Raw genomic sequence first — 18,100 nt, forward strand, 5'->3', positions numbered from 1 at the left:
ATTGTCTTGTTTGCTGCTTTGCTTTTGTTGCCTACTTCTTTGCATGCTTTCTGTACTTTTAAGGCATCAAATAATTCTAAATAAAACCGAGAGATTAGAATTATGATAATTGGATGATCGAGGGATGTCCTGGCGGACGACTGGGAGGATGTCCAAAACATTTCACCAAAGTATTACACAAGGTGGTCATCCTAGAGGATGACCACAATGCAAAAAAAACATTTCAACAGAGTATTATACAAGTTGGTCCTCCTGGGAGATGACCACAATCTGGGGATGTCTTAGCGAACGACCGGGAGGACGTCCTGGGGATGTCCTGGCGGACAACTGGGTTAAAGAATAAGAATATTTTAAAAGAATATAGTTAAAGTAGAGCGTTGTTGCAATGTATGTTTAAAAAGTGACTAGCTAAATTAGTAAAATGAAATTTTGGATAGCTATTTTAGCTATGTTTACTGGAGATACTCTAAGCACCACATCATTTCACTACAATGACCACAGTTGCTATTGTTATCACCACTACTACTACAACTACTACAACCCTTCTGCCACCACCATAACCACCATTATTATTCCATCACCACAATAAGCACCATCATTACACCACCAGCAGCACTCCCTTTTTATCTTAAATACATTATCCCTCCACTGTTACCACAACCACTCTAACCTCCACCACCATTGTCATTGGCATTATAGGCACCATTGTTGCTCCACCTCCACCACCACCACCACCACCACCACCACCAACTCACTATCTCAATATAAAATAATAAAATATATTTTAAAAATAATAAAATTTTAATTTAATATTATATATATCAAACAATTTGTTTTAGTTTAGCACTTAAATTTTTATCAAATAGTTTTTCAGCTTAAAAAAAATCAACATTTAGTTTTCATTATCAAATAACTTTTTAGTTTAAAAAATTCAGTATTAAGTTCTTAACACTAAATTTTCAGTTTTCAATTTTCAATTTTATCAAATACCACCTAAGCAAACATCTCATTTTTATGTGAACACAAAATGAAGCTCTATATAATGCAATTTTAAAATCTAGAATTGCATAGAAAAAAAAAAAAGAAAGAAAAAAAAAACACATTTTAACAGGAAGGGTGAAATGGGAAAAAATCCCACACTACACCCGTGTAGTCTCTTTATATATATATATATATATATATTGTGGTATCAAGAGGTTGGGATGATTTGGAGTCATTTATGATTTCTGCATCATATTCTATACTAGCAATTTCTTCTAGTAAGGAATTCCCCTTCAACTACTTACTCATGAAGAAAGGCTAGTTTTTTCTCCACTTGCGTTTTTTTTTTTTTTTTTTAATTTTTAATTTTAAAATTTATTTAGGAGGAAATAGAGAAGAGGAACCGGGCAATTTGCATAGCACAACGGTAAGACTCGTATCGAAGTGTCATGTTTGGTAAGAAAGCGCCACATACGCTAAACCAATCCTTGATCTTTGCCTATTGATTCTTCAAACACAAGCAATAGTCAATTTTGGTGGGTGGGTATAGAGCAGTGTATATATGGGGTGTCATTTCATTTGTTTAGTGGTTTTTATTAACTGGTCTTATACTCAAACTGACTGCATGCAAAGAATTTCTAAGTTATCAACTTCCCTAGATTTGAGCTGTGTGATCTCGTGTTATGTTCCAATAATTTATTAATCACCTCACCCAGTGGCTTATTAAAAATTTAATTGACAATTTTACCATTTTGTTTCAAGAAATATATATCAAATTGTCAATCTTTATCAGTACAAAAACTATGCAAACCAACTCAAAAATATCCTGCTGCAGTCTTTGGGGGCAGCAACAACAAATACATTTTAACTTCATTTTGTATTCGATTACAATCATACAAAATGTCCAAAACATAATGTCTTCTTATTGTAGCAACTAATGCATTAATTTCAATTCAAGGAATAGTAATAGTATTCACTGAGATTTCTTGCGGAAGTGGTGAACTTTGCAGGTCTAACTATGAAAGTATATATATATATAATTAACAAAATTTTGAAAATGTCACTTATAAAAGCACTTTTAGGGATAAGAACAATTTTGTGCCAAAATGTTTACTTTTTTAGATGAAAATTTTGGTCCCAAGAGAATAGTAATCCATATTGATGATATGTCTTGGACCCTACTGGTTATTGATAAATAATGTGAAGAAAACAATCAGCTTATAAGAAATTAATTAGAAAAAGTATAATTAGCTGAAGCTAATTAATGAGGCAAGCTTAGAAATAAAAGACCTTTCAGTGTCAACAAAACCCCTACCTGATTTGAAAACAAAGAGCAACAAGAAAAATAAAGGGTAAAGAAATGCTCAATTGCCTATTTGGGCTAACTGAATTGAGAAAATAAGTAAGGTGTTACCCCCAATAAACAAAGAGATGATAGGAAATTGATAAATGAGAATAAATTGACCACCCTTCTAGGATTATTAGAGAATAAAATGAGTTTGGGAAACAACAACAATATTGCTCAGAATTGTTTGCCTCTAACCATGGCAATAAATTTCATAAATGCTGATGAAAATACCACTGGGACAATTTGGTTTACTCCTAGGCTTTGTTTTCTTTTACTTTCCCTCCACAAGTTTCCCCTCAAAATCCTGATCCAAACACAACCGTAATATTTCAAAGTTGCAAACCTCTGAACAAATGATTACTTGCAGAGTTGAATTTCTTAATAATTATATGGATTTAATAATATAAGTGTTGTTATGTATCCCCACTTGGGATGAAACTACTCTTAAAGCTATTGATAAAAGAAGTTTGTGGACTGTAAAATGAAAATTAGATTGAGTATTAGTTAATTCTAGTGAGTTCAAGTTTTCAAAAAAGCCGATGCTGAGTTATTGGCTAGTATAGTTTCGTATCATTGTCCTGTTGTTACTTTAATGGCTGAAATTAAATTAAGAAAGCTTTTCATAATTGTCAATTTTTGGATGAAGCATGGGATGGGAATATCAAGGAGATTCTTCAAACTTCTTCAAATTTAAAAGGTAGCTGGTTCTCAAGTGTTGAGAATGAGTCTTAAAATGAAAAGAATCGAGTTTGTTTTTGAAAAACTAAACAAAAAAACACCGATCTAAATTAGAGTCATTGAAACAAAAGAGAAACTAAATTAGATCCAAGAGTGCTTTAACTTTTCATATAACCACGAGCACCTTCATGGATTTGGGTAGGGATTTGGAAAGAAAGAAGAAAAGGAAAAAGTGGGCGAAATGTGAATGAAATAGAGCTACATTTCACCCACCTTTTCTCCTTCTCTTTCCAAATATATATCCAAATCCATGATCCAACCACAACATAAAGAATGTTCTTAAAAAGTGAATACCATGTGAACACTCAATTAGGCCCTGTGGCACAGAATAGAGCCTATTTAAATTCTAATAAATCAGCCACCTAAGGAGCTATAAATGAAGATTTGTGTCGAGTGATTTAAAAAAGGTTCATGACTTTTTCTTTCATATGTATTCATTCATGTTGTTTCAATAAAGAAACTGCTGCACAGCACTAATTTGCTCCTAATGTATGAGTTAATAGCTGCAAGAATTGATCAGTGGGAGGTCTAATGGACTAGAGAAGTGGATAAAACAGAAATTGTGTTGATTCAGCTATAATACTATAAAATCGTTACAACTCCAATTGTTTTTGACAAGTGCTATTACTACTAGTAAGCTAGCTAGCAATGAAAGATAATAGTAGTGTCGTGGTTTCTACCAGGAAAAAATTGACTGTCTCATTACATTCTGCAACTCGGAGTGCGAAAGAAATTGTAATAAAGCTGTGAATGCCAAGACAACTACATAATGTTGCTCAAACTTATCTTCAGATGCCGACAGCGCACAGAGTGTTGACTGCTGAAGTGTGTGCAGGTTGAATGGTGTTGGACGCCTTGCACAAATAACCTTTTTTTGTTTGGATAAATCAAACAGAGCTAATAATAGGAACACTCTAGAAGAATAGGAAATATCAGGCGAGCTACTAATAAAAAAGATTCATCCACTGTGTTGTGAGCCTCAAATGCTAAAGTATTAGCCTAACAGTTTGCTTCTTTTCCTTCCAAGAACACCATGAAGGATTCAAGCCGTTGCAAAGTATATTAATCTCCTCCATAATGTCACCAATAACTGAAAGATCTCAACAATTCTGAGGCAAAATCTCCAGTGCAAAACTTTATATCACAGAGCATAGGGCTTCAATATGACCTGCTCAACATTCCATACAAAAGGTTGTGTTACTATTATCTAGAAAAAGATTTCCATTGAGCTAAGAAAGAACATCTAAAAGAGAAACAGACTCAGGTCAAATCAGGAATGCTTCTCCTCACTGAAAATACCCATTTTGGTAAGCTATTTGGTCAGCAAGAAATTATTATGGTTGCAAGCATGAAGCGAATCTTTTGAGGACCAGCTGCTCCAACATTGTAACTAAAAGAGCTATGATGTGTAGACACTTGCTATGTCAACATATTGGACATTTGAAAAAAAAAGAAAAGAAAAAAGTGTAACTTCTTTCCTTGTAAAGGTGCAGAAGTACATGATTGTGTTCCATAATTTTCAACTAATTTATATATCATTGCATTACTATCTACAGTTCTTGGCAAACACATTTAAACTTTGAAAAAGTAAACATATGCATATATGATATGAACAGATTAAGTAAAACCCTTCTCCATGTTTCCACTTCCAGGGAGATGCTTTGTTGTGTTTGCACTGGTAAATGACATTGTTACGACTGCCCACAATCACGGCATAGTGAACAAATTGAGATGATTTCTAAAGCAAAGCAAAAATGAAATAACAAGAACACAGGTTCAGAAGAAATGACAGACCTGAGACATCTTTCCTCCCGACGTTCTTTGGTTGTGAATTATTAGTGAGCTGAATGGCCTTAAAATGAAGCATAACACATTCCCCCAGAGCTGGTACAGCGTGCTCAACAAAACTTTTAGTAGTGCAAACGTCTGAACATTGAAATTTTAATATCAAAGCTTAAATATCATAATTGTGGCCATCAAATTTGGTAAAAAAAAGAGCATGATGCATTTTCATCACCTAAACTCCAAATTACAATTGGATGCTACTTTAAAAAATGAGGGGGAAAAACACACACATGGGATGCTACAAATGGCAAATGTGGAGGGGGCACAAATCGATAAATAATTTCTCTAGGCACTTGAATTAGGACCAAAGAAACTTTATATGAACTCCTCCTATACCCCATACCGTAGAATGGAGAAGGGTGGGTGCAATGATTTTACTGCACTCCCAATTCTGAGGCAATGTTTTTGTGTTTACGAATATTGATCTCTCATTTCCATATCAATGCAATGTCAAATTATTGGAATAAATAGGACCTTCTTGTGGTAAAAATATTACAATATTTCATGTTCCTACGACATGCAGGAATGGTGTTACATGTCAATTTTTCCAACTTTTCTAATTTCTTGATGAGAACCATTTTTGACAATATTGTTGTAATAACTAGCATGGTTACTAAATGAAAGAATTGCAGAGTTAGTCCGTTTCATTTCAACCAGCAAGCAACGTAGAGTAGAACTTAGAAGGGTTATTTCATAGTGTCAATGGAGATCATAACCTATATATAACCCAATGAGATCTTATTATTTGTTTGCACCACTAACAATAATTCTATTTCATTACCAATTAAAAACGTGCAAGAATATTGGGTAAAAATCTATTATCTATATAAGGATGTTGTTTCAATTATATACAATACATTTTTGAAATTAACTAAATATTATAAAATTATTGATTGAATATATTCTAACCTATTTATATCACTATATGCACTTACACAACTCTTTTTCCACTTATACTTCACCTTTTCAAAAAATGAAGGGGGGGAAAAATGTACTATGTTGTTGAGAAGCTCACAAGAATTCTGGATAATATGGCCAAAAGAAGACAAAAGAGAATCAGTACCCGTCAAAGTACTTACCATAGTTAAAGGAATCCCCTTCAATCTGAACATCATGAAGACCCAAAACCCTGGCAAACTATTACTGTTACAATTACCTCCACTTTGTAAACAATCACACCAACACTTCAAAAGAGCACCATCAAAATTGATTTTAAACACGCCCTCCACCTGGGGCCTCCAACTGGGCACTCTTTTTGTTGAACAGGAGCAGCCACCTTGAGCTGTGTATGTGTATCGGTATAACCTTGTAAGTAATCAGCCACATACCTAGCCACCTCCTCTGCTGATTAACTCTTCTTATTAAAAACCCAATCATTGCGATTGTATCAAATACTCCAACAAGTGAAAAAAAATAATCCCAAAGCCAATACATCCATCTGTAGGCTAAACTCCTAGGTCAAGAAAAGAAAGTTTGTAATTGGGCCTATATTCAGAACAGAGTAAAGAGGGCTTACAGACGCCAAATGGAAATAACAGAGTCATCAAATTGAATTACCTTGCACCTGTTATCAATCAAGTTTGGTCGAACAGGGAGGATATATGAACAAGTTTTCCATGCAAAGATTTCCACTTTATTCGGAATTTTTAGCTGCCAAATCTTCATTGAAAATGCCCTTTCAAATCTCCCATCATCTGAGCTGATCCGTGTTTCTCTTCTTTGCAAAACCATCTCCAAATGATATATGCCAACTTAACAGAAAAAAGGCCATTTTTAGTGAAGTGCCAGACCAGTATGTCATATCAACTCAACTTCAAAATCCAAAAAGCACTATTTGATCAGAGTTTCATAAATAAGAGAGAAATCCTTAGCATCAGCATCATGGAGGACTCTGAAAACAAAAATAGGTTTGTAAGATAAGGCCTTGGAATCCATTCCCAACACGCCAACGCAGCCCAGCCTCCAGAAAAGACTTTGCATTCCAAATAAACATTGGGTTACTACTCAAGCTACCTTGAAGAAAATTTGAATAAGCAATTGCCGGCCTTCAATAGCTAATAGAGCTTTATTAAAAGCCCATCCCACAAAGCCAAACAGCCAAAGCTCAACTTTGTACAATATCTTTCATCTATACTTCTTTCTTTTCTTTTTCTTTCTTTTTTCCCCTTCAAGTACCATCTTACAAATTGCAGAAAAAATCTATTGCCTTTTATGAAGTGGAAATTTATTATATCTTTAACAATATAATCTTATCTCCAATAAGAACTTCATTGATAAAAGAGACCAAGTACAAGAGTTTAACCACCTAAACATGACAAAGAAAACAGGAAAATAGAGCTTTGACTAAAAACTTTAAAATCACAAGAACTACGAAGGACTACAACTAGTAGAATAGCAAAAAAACCGAACATTACAGAAATAGAGGAGCAAGTTGATTGAATTCTTAATGAAGCCCCAAAACCAGCTGGAGCTTAGCTTGAGAGAAGAAGCTATTGTTTGGCATAGTAAAGCTGCAAAGCTAAAAAGACTTAGCTAGGAGTAGATCATACATCCATTGAGGTAAACCAACATGAATATCCTTACTGCCTTTCAACTGCCCAAACAATTAACCTTAACATACCAACCCTACTGAAGGAATGTGAGGTAAAGAAGCACAACACGAATCTACTGGAGAAAACAAACAAACAAACAAACAAACAAAAAGAAACAAAGAGGAAATATCAAAGCTAATTCATGAGCATAAAAACAGACAGAGGACAGAGCTTATGCTAGTGTATTCTTCTTTGCACATAACCAGAATATGTGCTAACTTATTTATAGCATTGTGTGAACTTATACAAGTCGTTTATAACTTACAATTTACTTGTTCAAAGCAAGAGATGAAAAAACATACTCCAATAGTCCAACAAGACACAAAATGATTGATAATATGGGTAGGGTAACATTCAGGAAATTTAATATGGTTATGTCATTTTGGATTGTATGAAGATTCAAGTGGAGAACAAATAGACAGACGCACCCAAATTTTATTGGGAAAAGAATTGAAATGGAAAACTCTTTTATATATTTGATCACCTCAAACCTAGTAGAGAAGCATGACAAGCCAAGGTTCACAATAATTCCTAAGCTCGTGGGTGCCAATTGGTACTTCACAATTTGAAGTGGAAGAAGTTAACAATGGGTTTGCCAATGGTGCTGTTCACAAGTATGTAAATAAAAGTACAGACAAAAACAAAAGTGAAAGGCAGCAATTTGAACAGCCAAAAAACAACTTTGTACATTTTCTTACATCTCTATCTCCTCCTTTTCTTCTTTTCTTTTTTCCCTTTTTTTTTTGCTTCCTCATTCATTTCTGATATTTTGCGTCCTCTAACGGAAAAAGGTATGCTTTTTCAGGTATTCAAATCCCTTCATGAGTGTCTCTAACAAGCATCCTCAAAAACTTCCTGCAAGACAAGGAAACAAATCCATGAGTTGATAAAAGATTCGAAGAAATATACACGAAATGTTACTGTAGTGGAGGATGAGTTTTATTTTTACCCTAGAAGGGAACCCATCATAAAGATGAGCGGGTGCCATCCCAACCTTATGCACAACATAATCTATTAAAAAAAAAATTGAATTTCAGATCATTGTCAAACAGATTAAGATATAAATCATTTTGTAAATGTTAATTGTTAGAATAGTTATTGTACGGGGAATAAATATCCTTTGCTTTCCGTACTTCCTCGAACTCAAGCTTCGTGCAACGTCGCCTTGCCTGCAAACAAAGAGGTGGTGATCTGCCCGGCGGGGGTGGTGCCGGAAAGCCCGTCCGACGATCAAGTTAGCTCACTTGAGAAAGAAGAAGAGCACTGTTTTAGAGAGAGAGAGAGAGTTGTTCAGATAGCATCAATTTGCATACCTCTAACGTTCCTCTTTCCTTCTATTTCTAGGCTGGCCATGCAGCCTCAAGATTGTGCGCGCACTATCTTTGCTGTCCTTCCCTGGACAGGTGACAGTGCTCGCCTCTCACCACCTTACGCGTGTAAAGGCTTAGTCCTCCCACCAGTACACGCAGAACTGTCCAACGGTATTGATGCGTGCGTGGAGCAAATGTCCTCTCCCTCACGCCATTGGCCCAGGTGGCACACCTAACCAGAGTACCACGACCGGCCTATCCCTTGTGGAGAACTGTCACCACATGCACGCAACCGAGCTATGTGTCGCCGGCCTGCCCCTTTGGCAAAGGGGTCAAGGGGTGATGATCATGACCGGGCTGATATTGACCGGTTTATTGTGGCTTACTAGTTTCGAGGCATGCCAGCCTCCATCCGTTCTACCTTCATCTGAGGTTATCTGGAATCTGTCCATCTCGGCTAACCGTTCAAAGGCATGCCGGCCTTCGCCTCGTCCTCGGTTTAGCCCGAGCTACACGTAGCCTGGTCTCGCCACTCGACTACGTGCCCTGCCAAATGTCTACAAGTCACAGCTCGGCCGGGCGTAGTTCACGCCTGGTCTGCCGATCTCCTTGACCGAGCAAAACAGATCCACCGGTTGTCTCAGTAGAGGAAATAGCGCGGCGCCGTGAAGTTTGTCACGACCCGCACTATCGTAGCTCGGCCGTACTAACGGTGCAAATCTCCCCTCTCAATTGCCCCTTAATTCTGTCCGCATTTGCGTGACCGGAATTACATTACAAAGCCGGGCTAGACTTTTTGCTTGGTGGTTCACTTTGCTCGGTCTAGAAACCTCAAAGTTGACAAACAAAGTCAGCTCATCAACTCGCTTCTTGGCGAGTAAAATCAACTTGGCAAGGACCTTCAAAGTTAGCGAGGAAAGCCAGCTCAGCAACTTGATTCTTGGCGAGAAAGATCAGCTCGGCAACTTTCTTCTTGGCGAGCAAGATCAGCTTGGCAACGAACTCCATGGTCGATGAGCACGATCCGCTCGGCGACTTACTTCTTCGGGAGCAATATCAGCTCGGCAAGGAACTCCAAAGTGGGCCAGCAAGGTCAGCTTGGCGACTTTCTTCTTGGCGAGCAAGATCAGCTCGGCAAAGAACTCAAAGGTCGGCGAGCAAGGTCAGCTCGGCGACTTGCTTCTTGGCGAGCAAGATCAGCTCGGCAAGGAACTCAAAGGTCGGCGAGCAAGGTCAGCTCGGCGACTTTCTTTATGGCGAGCAAGATCAGCTCGGCAAGGAAGTTTAAGGTTGCGAGCAAGGTCCGCTCGCTGACTTTCTTCTTGGGGAGCAAGATCAGCTCGGCAAGGAACTCCAAGGTCACGAGCAAGGTCCGCTTAGCGACTTTCTTCTTGGCGAGCAAGATCAGCTCGGCAAGGAACTCCAAGGTCGCGAGCAAGGTCCGCTCGGCGACTTTCTTCTTGGCGAGCAACATCAGCTCAGCAAGGAACTCCAAGATTCCCGAGCAAGGTCCGCTCGGTGACTTTCTCCTTGGCGAGCAAGATCAGCTCGGCAAGGAACTCCAAGGTCGGCGAGCACGGTCCGCTCGGCGACTTTCTTTTTGGCGAGCAACATCAGCTCGGCAAAGAACTCCAAGATCCCCGAGTAAGGTCCGCTCGGCGACTTTCTCCTTGGCGAGCAAGATCAGCTCGGCAAGGAACTCCATGGTTGCAAGCAAGGTCCGCTCGGCGACTTTCATCTTGGCGAGCAAGATCAGCTCGGCAAGGAACTCCAAGGTCGCAAGCAAGGTCCGCTCGGCGACTTTCTTCTTGGCGAGCAAGATCAGCTCGGCAAGGAACTCCAAGGTCGGTGAGCAAGGTCCGCTCCGCGACTTGCTTCTTGGCGAGCAAGATCAGCTCGGCAAGGAACTCTAAGGTCGCGAGCAAGGTCCGCTCGGCGACGTTCTTCTTGGCGAGCAACATCAGCTCGGCAAGGAACTCCAAGATCCCCGAGCAGGGTCCGCTCGGCGACTTTCTCCTTGGCGAGCAAGATCAGCTCGGCAAGGAACTCCAAGATCCCTGAGCAAGGTCCGCTCGGCAACTTTCTTCTTGGCGAGCAAGATCAGCTCGGCAAGGAACTCCAAGGTCGGCGAGCAAGGTCCACTCCGCGACTTGCTTCTTGGCGAGCAAGATCAGCTCGGCAAGGAACTCTAAGGTCGCGAGCAAGGTCCGCTCGGCGACGTTCTTCTTGGCAAGCAACATCAGCTCGGCAAGGAACTCCAAGATCCCCGAGTAGGGTCCGCTCGGCAACTTTCTCCTTGGCGAGCAAGATCAGCTCGGTAAGGAACTCCAATGTTGCGAGCAAGGTCCGCTCGGCGACTTACTTCTTGACGAGCAAGATCAGCTCAACAAGGAATTCTAAAGATTAAAACCATCAACAAACCTCTTGCCGAGTAAAATTCATTCGACAAGGAATTCCAGAGTTGATAAAATCATCAACAAACCTCTTGCCGAGCAAAATCCGTCCGGCAAGGAATTTTGATCTTTCCGTCAAAATGATTGTTAGTTGCCCCTTGGACTGCACTAAATCCGCCTGTCGAGGCAAAAATACAACAATTCTCAAGAAAATGGTCCACTCTCTTCATTGTGCCAATGGCAAAAAGGGTTACAAAAATAAAACTAAGAACAAAACTTTAGATTGACAGATTTCGATGTTCTGAAAATGGATCGGTCATTTACATTCCGCGAGTTTTATGTCCCTTTTCCTCGGCCTTCTTATAGATGTCTTCCAAAAACCGAACTCCCTACATCTCTCCCATGGTGGTTTGCATGGCCATCATCTTGTCTGATTGCGTGAACCTTTCGCACTATTCTCTTATTCTCTACTACCGGACTTGTCGTCACGGTAGCTGCGGCTGCATCGTCTTCGACTCGGATGTGCTCATTAATGTGTCGCATGAGCAATTCCATGGTTGACGGTTGATTCATTGTGAGCGAGTCTCTCAGTCGATGTCCAACTGGAAGACCACGCTTATACTAAGTGATTACGAGGTTGGTCGGGCAATCAAGGATCTCATTGAAAGTCTCCCAATACTTAGCGTTATATGCCTTCAACGAATATCCAGACTCCATCTTGACGCCCAAGAGATGGTCGACCTCCTTCGGTGTTCGGGTGTTGGTTTTGAATCTGGTGACGAAGGCTTCCGCTAGTTGCTGCCACCCCTCGATACTCCCGTCTGGAAGCCTTTCGAACCATTTCAGGCCCAGCTCTCCCAAGCTTGCTGGGAATATGAGGCACATCAAGGCGTCATTGAACCGGTGGCCAGCCATTACTTGCCGGTAATGACCCATGTGCATGTACGGATCCGTCTTGCCGTCGTACAAGGTGAACTTAGGCTGGTGGAATCTGGCAGGGAGCGGTGTACTCTCGATTTCTGGAGACAGCGGCGTGGCTGTAAGTCTCGCCAGCTCTTTGCCCACTAGTGCAGGGGCCATCACCCTGGGTGCTGGCATTGCCACTTCTTCGCTACAACGAACTTGGGTGCTCAACCTCTGCAACGCCGGCACTCTCCGAGCCTCTCGACGGCGCGCCCTCTCCTCCAACACATCCCTCAGGTCTCTGGAACGGGTGGAGAAAGAGTATCGCGACGTTGACGACGGGCGCGAGGGGTGGTAGGTGCTGTCGCGAGTGAGGGACCTGCCCTCCCTTGGGTCGGAATCCCCAACCCCATAGTTTCTGGTGATAGAGAGAGAGTGCGTCCTTTCCTGGCGGCGACTGCTAGGACGAGGAGACGGGGTGCGCTCACTGAGGTTGCCCTCTCCAGCAACACCCTTCCCCTTGATCTGGCGTTTCAGCATCTCCATCTCAGCCGCCATCTTGCGAATGAGAGCCTCCTGGTCTTTGAGTCTGTGCTCCAGGCGCTGCGCAGGGGACTCCCCCCGCCGCCGACGGCCCTCTAGACTCTTCGAGCGATCAGTACTCCTCCCGCGTTTGTCTCGCGCACCTCGCAAAGAAATCTCTAGGCCTGCCGTGGCTAGAACATTCGGGGGGCCCTCTCTCCGTCGGACAGACTCTGGTGTGATACCATCGACGACGGACAGTGGAGTTTCGTCGATGTTGGCCATGAAAGTGGTCGAAGAAGCTTGAAGAGCAAGATTTGAGTATCAAAGACTTCCCACAGACGGCGCCAATTGTACGGGGAATAAATATCCTTTGTTTTCCATACTTCCTCGGACTCAAGCTTCGTGCAACGTCGCCTTGCCTGCAAACAAAGAGGTGGTGATCTGCCCGGCGGGGGTGGTGCCGAAAAGCCCCTCCGACGATCAAGTTAGGTCACTTGAGAAAGAAGAAAAGCACTGTTTTAGAGAGAGAGAGAGTTGTTCAGATAGCATCAATTTGCATACCTCTAACGTTCCTCTTTCCTTCTATTTCTAGGCTGGCCATACAGCCTCAAGATTGTGCGCGCACTATCTCTGCTGTCCTTCCCTGGACAGGTGACAGTGCTCGCCTCTCACCACCTTACGCGTGTAAAGGCTTAGTCCTCCCACCAGTACACGCAGAACTGTCCAACGGTATTGAAGCGTGCGTGGAGCAGATGTCCTCTCCCTCACGCCATTGGCCCAGGTGGCACACCTAACCGGAGTACCACGACCGGCCTATCCCTTGTGGAGAACTGTCACCACATGCACGCAACCGAGCTATGTGTCGCCGGCCTGCCCCTTTGGCAAAGGGGTCAAGGGGTGATGATCATGACCGGGCTGATATTGACCGGTTTATTGTGGCTTACTAGTTCCGAGGCATGCCGGCCTCCATCCGTTCTACCTTCATCTGAGGTTATCTAGAATCTGTCCATCTCGGCTAACCGTTCAAAGGCATGCCAGCCTTCGCCTCGTCCTCGGTTTAGCCCGAGCTACACGTAGCCCGGTCTCGCCACTCGATTGCGTGCCCTGCCAAATGTCTACAAGTCACAGCTCGGCCGAGCGTAGTTCACGCCTGGTCTGCCGATCTCCTTGACCGAGCAAAACAGATCCACCGGCCGTCTCAGTAGAGGAAATAGCGCGGCGCCGTGAAGTTTGTCACGACCCGCACTATCGTAGCTCGGCCGTACTAACGGTGCAAATCTCCCCTCTCAGTTATTATTTTTATTTTATTGTTCATCTGTTAATATTTATTTAAGTTGAGGGTATGATGGTCATATCACTTTGTATATATATATATATTTTGCTGGTGTAATTAATAGATTCATTCGTGATATATAAAAAATTCTCTCTCTCTCTTCTCTTATCTATTCTTCTTCTTCCTAAACCCTAACCATAAATTGCTTCATTATTCATTCGAACTTGATATCAGAGCAACAATCCATCTTTGTCTAGTGTTGGTCAGCCTCTTGAAGTTCTTTTGAGGTGAAAACGACGTGCTGACGTCATCTTTCGAATGATGACGTCAGCGTGATGTCACAGTCTATACGGACGAGATGCTCCCTCCTTAGTCGCCTCTCTTTCCTGATGTTAATGGTGATTTTTCTAGAATTTTTTTGGACCATCTACTAATGTTAGTTTTGTATTTTTGAATGATTTTCGAGTTATTTGGCGTCATTTTTTTGATCTGTGATTCTGCGAGCTATCTGCAATATCTACCTAGTGGGTTGTCTTCTATGGGAGCCGAAATTAGTGTCTACACCTTTCTTGAGTGTTGTTTTGTGAGTTGGTGGTGTTTTCTTGGAGTTTTTGTGGATTTCGGCTTCTTCCTGTTAAACAAATAGGACGTTTTCCTCTCTAAATTGGTCCTGTAACTTGGAACTCTCTTCTTGGACTCTTCTTGTTGCTGTGTTGATGCTCGGTTGTGTGTTGTTTAATTGTTGGAGTTCTTGATTGATTGTTCTTGCTTCTCAATCCTCTGTAATTAAGGATGATGAAATACCCAAGTCAACTACCACTAAGAAATTAAATGGTTTAAATTAAATGGAGAGAAGAAAGGAAAAAAGAATGAAGAGTGTGGGCCAAAAAGTGACTTTAAAGTGCCAGATTTCGAACAGACCGCTTGAGCGGTCAAAGCCTGGCTCGAATAGTGAAAGAAAGCTCTTAGAATCTCTGAAATTCGCAAAAATCGCTCGAGCGGTCAAAAGTTCGCTTGAGCGGACTTGCTTCTAACACAATTACTCAAATTTCAAATGGGCATAACTCCGTCATTCGAACTCCACTTTGGGTCGTTCTTGTGTCTAAATCGAAACCCCGTAACAAGCTTTCCAATGGTTCTAGCCTTACATTCAGATTCAAAGTGTGGAAAGAAAAAAAGGCAAATGAGTGAAGATTGCTCATAGGACAATTATCCGAATCAATGTTTTTGGGTCAATCCTACTTTACCATTATGATACCACCTCAATCAATATTCCAAGATGAACCAAAGAGGCTCCAAGTACAATAATAAGAGTGTCAAGAGCAATCTCACTAGTACAATAATAAGAGTCTCAAAGTGTTACACAACTTGTCATCGATACTTGTCTGTTTTGCCATAATGCCATTTTTGAAAGCATTATACAAGGTTTCTTTGTAATTGCAGCTACAATTTGGAAGTTGATATTCTACCCCGCATTTTTAGCACAAAAATTGATTTTTCCATCAATGAATGGCAAATATAGGAATAGAATTTAGACGAATACAAACAATGAGCAATGGCTTCCTAATTTGGCACCAAGCTAGTAAATGGTAAATGACAATGACTTCAATTTATATATATATATATATATAATATCTAACAATCTAGTAGAATAAATATATCTAAAGGGAAAGTCTCTCATTCCAAACATGTTTTACCATGTCATGTTTTGGAGTTTGCCAAAAGAATTCCGGAGTGACAAAGTAACCAAGGATTTCTCTTCAGTGTATAAGATGTTGGTCTTCGGTCAACCCCATTATCTGGAAAAGAAACCCATTTTTATCAAAGATTTAGAGACCATTTATTACTATTAAACAAATTTCCCCTTTTGATTTCTTCTTTTTCTTTGTCATATCGCCCACTCTTCAAACAGATCAACATGTAATTTTGAAGAAGAAAAAAAACTCTATAAGAATACATTAAACAAAAAAATGTGTTGTAGGCCAAACTAGGTGGGCTCATAATTGTCAAATGTTGTCTAGCATGCAAGGAGAAAGGTTTAAAAACACAACGTGATATTATACAAAGTTTTGCTTCTTGCAAAGGCGTGGAAGTCTAAATTATCAGAAGTCTTGCTTAAGCGTGTGTCTTAGGGAGGATTTTCAATTGTGGTCTGTGAAAAGAAATTCCTTGTCAATTTGCTTGATATATCTCTTATTCCTATATCATATACAAGATTTTTCACCATGACTAGATAAAAGTAAATCAATATATTCAATAAAAAACCTCATGACATTTCTATAATTCGTAAAATAGCAACCCATTCCATTTAAAGTTGTAGTTTTCTACAAAGACAAGAAGCCTTAATTTAAATCAGAGCATCCAAAGTACCTTGAGAAGAGCGCAAAATCTTGCAATGCAGTGTAGGCAATGATTATGAATACATCCAAAAATTTCTTTCCACAACAACAAGCCCTTTAGAACAAAAAGGTAATAACAAAAATAGTTAGTAGATTTCGTTATTTAAAATGTCCACATATCCTTTCTATTATTTTCTTCACAAAACACTCAGAAAATACAGAAAAATATATTTCACAATTGGAAATTGTTAGAACAATCTTCTATGTACAATAAGAAAAATAGAAACAAATCAAACAAATAAAATAAATTTTCTTACAGAATTTATGTACCAAAAACAGATTTAACAAAGTTGATAATCAAGTTGAGTGTATGACACACTGTCCTTGAGATAGATTTGTCGCCGTACAAGTGCTTGCGGTATGATGGCATCAATCTCCCAAGATACAATGATCTTCGCAATATTGAAGCAGCACTACTCTCAATTCTGCACAGCGAATCAGAACCTATGTTCTGTAACTCCCTTAATTCTCTCAAAAACTAATATGAAGAATAATGCAAGAGAGGACAAAAAACAGGATGGAATTGAATTAATAAATTCTGGAAATGGGCCGCCTTTGTATAGGCTGTTAGAAACCTATTCAGAAAGGTCTGAACCAGTGCAACAATGGCGAAGGGTTGCCATTGAAAACTTTTCGTTTGAATCTAAACAGACACACCTGTTCAGGAAGAAGAAGAAATAAAACCGGAGGGAAATTTGAAAAAAATAATTAAAAAAATTCTCTGCAAAAAATATATACACAAATATCTTTTGACCCAATACACGACCTTGACCCAACCCGGATCTGAGCCAGTGGGTATGGTGGTCACCAGTTAGGGTTACCTTTGTCTAGGTCCTCCCCCTCTACAAAACTTGGGTGCCCTTACGGCCCAAGCCTTTCTAGGAACTTAGATTATGTAAATCCTTTCATCTTCCTTCTTCTTTCCAATGTGGGACAAGAGAATAACAACAAATGTAGAAACCCACCAACATGAGTCATTTCCAATGGCTCACTTTGGCGTCAATTTCTCATTCACCCATAAATGGTTTTCACCAACCAAATACATAATATTTATCTTCACATAGCTATGAACAACTTTGCCTTTGGATCGACCAAAAATAATAAGTGGGTTCCACTTAATTTTGGCTCCAAATTTAGCAAAACCTCATGGTTATAAACCATTTTCCCAACAGAAACATGTTTTTGCTGAACAAGAGTCACCACCTTGAGCTATGTATTGTTATAACCTTGTAAGTAATCAGCCACGTACCTAGCAAAAAACCCAATCATTGTGATTGTTCCAAATACTCCAGCAAATGAAAAAAGAATAATCCCAAATGCGATACAGCCATCTGTTGGCTAAACTCCTAGATCAAGAATAGAAAATTTTAAGCAGGGCATAGTTAGAACAGAGTAAAGAGGGCTTAAAGACCAAACTTCTGCAGCAAAAGGGAAATAACAGTCATTGAATTGAATTAATTTGCACCTCCTCAACTTTGATTGAACAGGAAGGATGTTTGAACATGTTTTCCGTGCAAAGATTTTCACTTTATTCAGAAATTTCAGCAACCAAATCTTTTTTGAAAATGCCCTTTCAAAACTCCCAGCATCTGACATGACCTGTGTTTCTCTGCTTCACAAAACCATCTCCAAATGATATGCCAACTAAACAGAAAAAAAGGCCATTTTTAGTAAAGCACCAAACCAGTATATCATAAGCAAGCCTTGGGCAAAGAGGGATTTTACATATCAACTCAACTTCAAAATCCAAAAAAAGCACTGTTTGATGAAAACTTCATAAATGAGAGAGCAAAT

General features: G+C 40.2%; 1 long non-coding RNA gene across 15 annotated transcripts; it reads right to left on the reverse strand.

Moving 5' to 3' along the window:
* Window positions 1-3,597: 3,597 nt before the first annotated feature.
* LOC114317662 (uncharacterized) lies at window positions 3,598-18,093 on the reverse strand. 15 transcript variants are annotated; one of them, XR_014361511.1, is made up of 8 exons: window positions 17,772-18,093; window positions 16,577-17,652; window positions 16,278-16,361; window positions 15,605-15,706; window positions 6,470-8,358; window positions 5,992-6,365; window positions 4,862-4,993; window positions 3,598-4,235 (listed from the first exon to the last, which is right to left on the reverse strand). It is a non-coding gene; the product is annotated as an uncharacterized LOC114317662 (long non-coding RNA). The 15 variants fall into 15 exon arrangements; XR_014361510.1 differs by having other exon boundaries at window positions 16,564-17,652; XR_014361504.1 differs by adding an exon at window positions 8,453-8,514 and having other exon boundaries at window positions 16,278-17,652.
* Window positions 18,094-18,100: the final 7 nt, after the last annotated feature.

Source organism: Camellia sinensis, chromosome 2 (genome assembly GCF_055761805.1).
Source record: "Camellia sinensis isolate YWXY chromosome 2, ASM5576180v1, whole genome shotgun sequence".
NCBI classification, from domain to species: Eukaryota; Viridiplantae; Streptophyta; class Magnoliopsida; order Ericales; family Theaceae; genus Camellia; species Camellia sinensis.